Source organism: Microcebus murinus, chromosome 2 (genome assembly GCF_040939455.1).
Source record: "Microcebus murinus isolate Inina chromosome 2, M.murinus_Inina_mat1.0, whole genome shotgun sequence".
Lineage (NCBI taxonomy): Eukaryota > Metazoa > Chordata > Mammalia > Primates > Cheirogaleidae > Microcebus > Microcebus murinus.
Genome location: NC_134105.1, coordinates 85,249,573 through 85,255,190, shown reverse-complemented (window position 1 = coordinate 85,255,190; position 5,618 = coordinate 85,249,573). Strand labels below are relative to the sequence as shown.

General features: G+C 30.8%; 1 pseudogene; it reads left to right on the top strand.

Annotated features, from left to right (window-relative positions):
* Window positions 1-4,647: 4,647 nt before the first annotated feature.
* Window positions 4,648-5,149, top strand: LOC105863958 (small ribosomal subunit protein bS18m-like; annotated as a pseudogene).
* Window positions 5,150-5,618: the final 469 nt, after the last annotated feature.

Genomic DNA, 5,618 nt, shown 5'->3' with positions numbered 1-5,618 from the left:
ACACAGGGGATCTGAATGTCCTTACAGATTTTTCATAGCAAAATATTGTATAACCACTTAGGTGATTGTAGATGGTCATAGATATAGTGACCAATGGTGACAGTATAGGTATAGGGCTCTGTTCATCAATAGAAGAAGCCACTTACACATTCATTCTGATTCATTCTTGCTCTCTTTGCCCCAAGTCTAATTTTACTGCTCTATCTCTGTTAAGTCAAGCACTGCTACAATCTAGGTGATCCTGGTCCATCTCAACAGTGAAATTTAGCCCAGGAAAGTTTTCTCCTTTGGAAATAATGATAAACTAATCAGTTGAGGACTGAACAAATGTTTTGGAAACTGCAGAAAACTGGCCCCTTGGAAAAGTGTGATGAACATGTAGACATTAGTAAGGAAGTAAGGGAGAATTGATAATCTAAGATTACAGAGAAGTAAAATCTTGTCCTTAAGCTGTATTCACTTTTTTGAAAATGAAGCACTTACCAATTCCAGGTATGAACTAAAAGCAGATGCAGAGAATCAGTTCTGGAAGACTGAAAAACAAGTAGAGATTTAGGATGTCATGCTAAAATAAAGAGATAAAATTAGAGATGTAAGAGAATGCAGATATAATAGAAGATATCCAAACAAAAATACAGAGAAAAAATAGAAAATACAGAAGAGTACATGAGAGACAAATATAACATATTCAGACCATATTCATGGCCAAACCATATTCATGGTTGATTCTGCTTCTGCCACAATAATTTCTTTGCTTTTCTTTAAAGTTACCAGATTCCATAAATCCATGAGCATGGTAGAGTTTTTCATCTGTTTACATCTTCTACAATTTCTTTTCTCAGTGTTTCATAGTTTTCCCTATATAGGTCTCTCATCTCACCTCCTTCACTAACTATATTCCTAAATATTTAATTTTCTTTTATGCTACTGTGAAAGGTGTTACATTTTTGATTTAATTTTTGGCTTGACTATTATTGGCATATATGAATGCCACTGATTTGTGTGCATTTATTTTGTATCCTGAGACCTTACTGAATTGATTTCTCAATTCCAGGAGTCTCTTGGTTGAATCCTTGGGATTCTCTAGGTATAATATCATATTGTCTGCAAAGAGTGAAGTTTGATCCCTTCTGCCCCCATTTGAGCAGCATTAAATCCCTTCCTTGTCTAATTGCTCTGGCAAGGACTTCCAGCACTATGTTGAATAGAAGTGGAGATAGTGGGCAACCTTGTCTGATTCCAGTTCTAAGCAGGAATGCTTTCAATTTTTCTCCACTCAGTATGATATTGGTTGTGGGTTTATCATATATGGCTTTAATAATTTTGAGATATGATCCATCTATGCCAATTTACTTAAGAGTTTTTATCTTAAAAGTGTGCTAGATTTTTTCAAATACTTTTTCTGCGTCCATTGAGAGAATCACATGGACTTTGTTTTTGCTTTTATTTATGTGGTATATTGCACTCATAGATTTGTGGATGGTGCCCTATTCTTGCATCTCTGAGATAAAACCCACCTGGTCATGATGAATTACTTTTTTGATGTGCTATTGGATTCGGTTTGCTAAGATTTTGTTGAGGATTTTTGCATCTATATTCATGAGGCATATTGGTCTGTAGTTTTCTTTTTTTGTTGTTGTGTCCTTTTTCTGGCTTTGGTATCAAGGTGATATTGGCTTCATAGAATGAATGCGAAGGATACCATCTTTCTCAATGTTGTGGAATAAATTCTGCGGTATAGGCATGAGTTCTTCTTTGTAAATTTGGTAAATTCAGGTGTGAACCCATCCAGTCAGGGTTCAGGGAACTTTTATGTTGGAAGATACTTGACTGCAGCTTCAATTTCTGTGCTTGATATTGGTCTGTTCAGAAATTCTACTTCTTCCTGATTGAGCCTAGGGAGTTTGTGTGTTTCTAAGAATTTGTCCATTTCCTCCACATTATGCAGTTTTTGGGCATGTAGATTTTATAGTACTCAAAGATAATGTTTTGTATTTCTGTGATGTCTGTAGTGACTCTCCTTTTTCGTTTGTAATTGAGCTTATTAGAGTCCTTTCCCTTTGTAGTTCTTGTCAATCTAGCAAGAGGGATGTCAATTTTATCTTTTCCTCTTCACCATAATTTAAAACTTTCGAATGCTAACTACTTTTTTTTAAGCCAAGGAAATTACAAGGATATTGACTAATGCTGTTTATCTCCATTTAGGATGTACAACTGAATACATTCAATTAAAGCCAAGAAAAATTTTTACATATATTGGCATATCAAAGAAAATTATCTCCTTTTGATGACTGTATGCTTAAATACCTAGAAAATCTAAAAACTCATAAAAAGATATCATGATTATTAAGAAAATTTGACAAGGGACTGGGTATAAAATAAATAAAAATAAATTAATAGCTAATATCATAATTTAGCACAATTCATACATTTTTATTTATAGAGAAAATATTAAGAGATGGCTCATACTAGGCCAAGTACTTTCCTAGGTGCTCACAAAAGAGTGAACAAAATATACCAAGATCTGAGCTCTTTGAAACTCACATTTGAGTAGGGAGTCAATAGAAATAATAAACAGATAAATTACAATATATGTGAGAAAGTGATAAATATCACAGAAAAAATAAATTTAGAAGTAGATTAGGGTGAATGGGATTTAAGACATTATTACAACAAGAAGTATAATAGTATCACTTTCTTACAATTCAGCCTTTGCATTCAGATAGTAACAGACACTTCTAAAATCAAATTTAGTTATGTCAATAATTTGCTCAAAACCCTTCCTCAATGATCAAGTTATTACCATAACAAAAATAGTGTCTCGTGATTTTGTTTCATCCTATATGTTAGAGTCATTTCCAGCTACTCTCCACTTTGAAATAGTGAAATGCTTCTTTCTCTTTTTAAAATATTCTGCCACCTTTAAGACTAGATAGTTCCGATTTAACCTATAAGATTCTGCTGAATTTTGTTACTATTATGAAACCTTTTGTGACCTTTCCCAGATAAAGTTAATCAATCTCTATTTCATCTGTGATATGAATATATATTCACTTACTTCATTATACAGTAATAATATATTAAGATGATATATAATTATGATATTACCATTATTATATACCTTTGATGAGATCTCCCCTTTTTCAGGACTGGAACACTGCCATTTTTGTCTTTTTATATTTCATGTAATAGAATAATTTGTTATATTGTAAATAATAAATGTTTGAATAAATGATAAATTTAAAAATAGGAAAATATAATTTTACTTATATACTATGAGAACCACATTAAAGAATTGTCTTCATTTATTCAGAGAACACAAAGAATATGCTAGGAATGAAAAATAAAAAGGGGAAATGATACAATTGAATCAATTAGGCATAACTTTTCTATTTGAAATGTGTGCCCCTTAACACGGTATGGTACCTAGTGCCAAATAAATATTTTTTAAATGAAATCAGTAGATAGTGCAGATGTGTATAAACAATTTATAGGGCTGTAGAAAGTGTAGAATTAGCAAATATCAAAGATTTCGAACCAGGAGCTCATATTCATACAATAGATTTCCAATAGTGTATAATATTTATTATTGTAAAATACAGATGCTCTTAAATTTTAATGAGGTATTCCCAATGGAAGCTGATTAATTATCCCAATCTACATAATATATGTAATTACTTGAACAGAAATCAATAGGTTTGATTTTATTAAAAATAAAACCTGGATGTGTGATAGGAAAAAATAACAGAATGAAGTATCAATATTTAAACAAATTTAAATCTCATATAGAGATTGGAGAAAGTACCCTTATTTTTTCTAGACTCTTAGTATTTTTTATTGTTGAGTATTCTTTTGTTAATATCAAATTTCAGATGCCTATAAATATAAATACTTTAAAGTTGGACCTTAACCCCATGAAATATGACATAGTCTATTATTATTATATTTTTAAATTAAAATGAGGCAAACAGGTATAGCACAAAGAAAAATAGCATATTTGTTTTCTTCTAATTATACTTGGAATTGTTACTATTTTTATGAGATTATAAATATTCATTAAGTATTAAATATTTTATTCTTAATATGATATATTTTCAATGTGGAATTATGAATTATGTAAACTATCTCAAAAATAAATTATTTAGGGTTACTAGCATGGGATACATAGCAGTATCTCTGGTTATATTGTTTGATAGTTACAATTTATCTTAAGTTTCCCAAGAAGATTTTGATTTAAAATATTTTCTTAGGGGAATTGACTTCAAAATCAATCTATTTTGATAACAACCATTGGTGGATCTGATGTTTGTACTAAAATTGGTAGCCAGTTTTTTTGTTTTTATTTTATCTAGCTCAATAAAAGTTATAAGGAACAAAAAAGAGCTATCAACAATGAAAAATAATTTTAACCATAGGGCACGGGAAACTTTGGAAGTGACTAATATGTTTATTACATTTATGATGGTGATTATTTCATGGGTGTATGCACATGTTCAAACTCATCAAATTATATACATTTAATATGTACAGCTTTTTGTTTATCAATTATATCTTAGTTCAATTATTAAAATAGTAATTTGGTACCTACGGGGGAAGAGCCCCGGAAGAGACCTGTTGGAAAAATTTGGAAAGAAAGAAAGAGGAATCATGGCAGCTATGGTTGCTGTTTGCAGTGGTCTAGGAAGGACAAAGTTGACATGCTTAGTAATGGCTGCTGTTTCACACATCCTGGCACTCACACAGTGCTTTGAACAGAGTTTGTTCACAATATAAACAGGTAATCAGCAATAAGGACCTACCTATTTTAATGGAAAATCTATATAAGGAGTCTCTTATATAGATTTCCTCTTATATAGAAACATATTCCTCCTTATATAAGGAGCCTCTTATATAGATTAGCTTCTTATATAGAAACATATTTTGTGAGGAAAACATGTAGATTATAAGAATATACAGCTTTTGTCCAGGTTTATTTCTTCATTCCTGCATTCATTTAGGGAAGGCACATAACAGGTTTTTGTGGGAAGAAACAGAAAGAAATCACAAAAGTGATAAGAGATCTCAAATAATAGGGTTTATGCCAGTTACATACAAAGATCCTGCATATCTCAAACACCCTATAATTTGCAACATCAAATATCGGGAATAAATTACAAAATGTTACCACTAATAAACTTATTTTACAATTAAAAAAAAAGTAATTGAGGGGAAAATAAGTTCTAACTTAAGTAAAGAATTAAAAGGGAAACTGACATGGTCCTCTACGATGCTTTTTCTAAATAAAAACTGTTGAACAGTGTATATGTTAAACACTGGCTATGATAGATTACTTTTATTTATCTTATATTATGATCTATGCATGTGCATATTTTATTTTTTTATAGTACTTTGGAGCAATTATTAATATAGTCTCTGATAACATAACTAGCCTTGTCGGGAGACAAAGTAGGTGGGTGTCTATTTAATATGTGGAGGAGTTCCTCAGATTCCACCATCTGTCATTTCATTTACATTTGTTATTTAAGTCAGGGATGCTTTCTTTGTCTAATAAAAAGCAAATATTTTGGAAGATGATCTACTTAGCACATAATTTTATAAAATAATTTCTTGATAGCTAG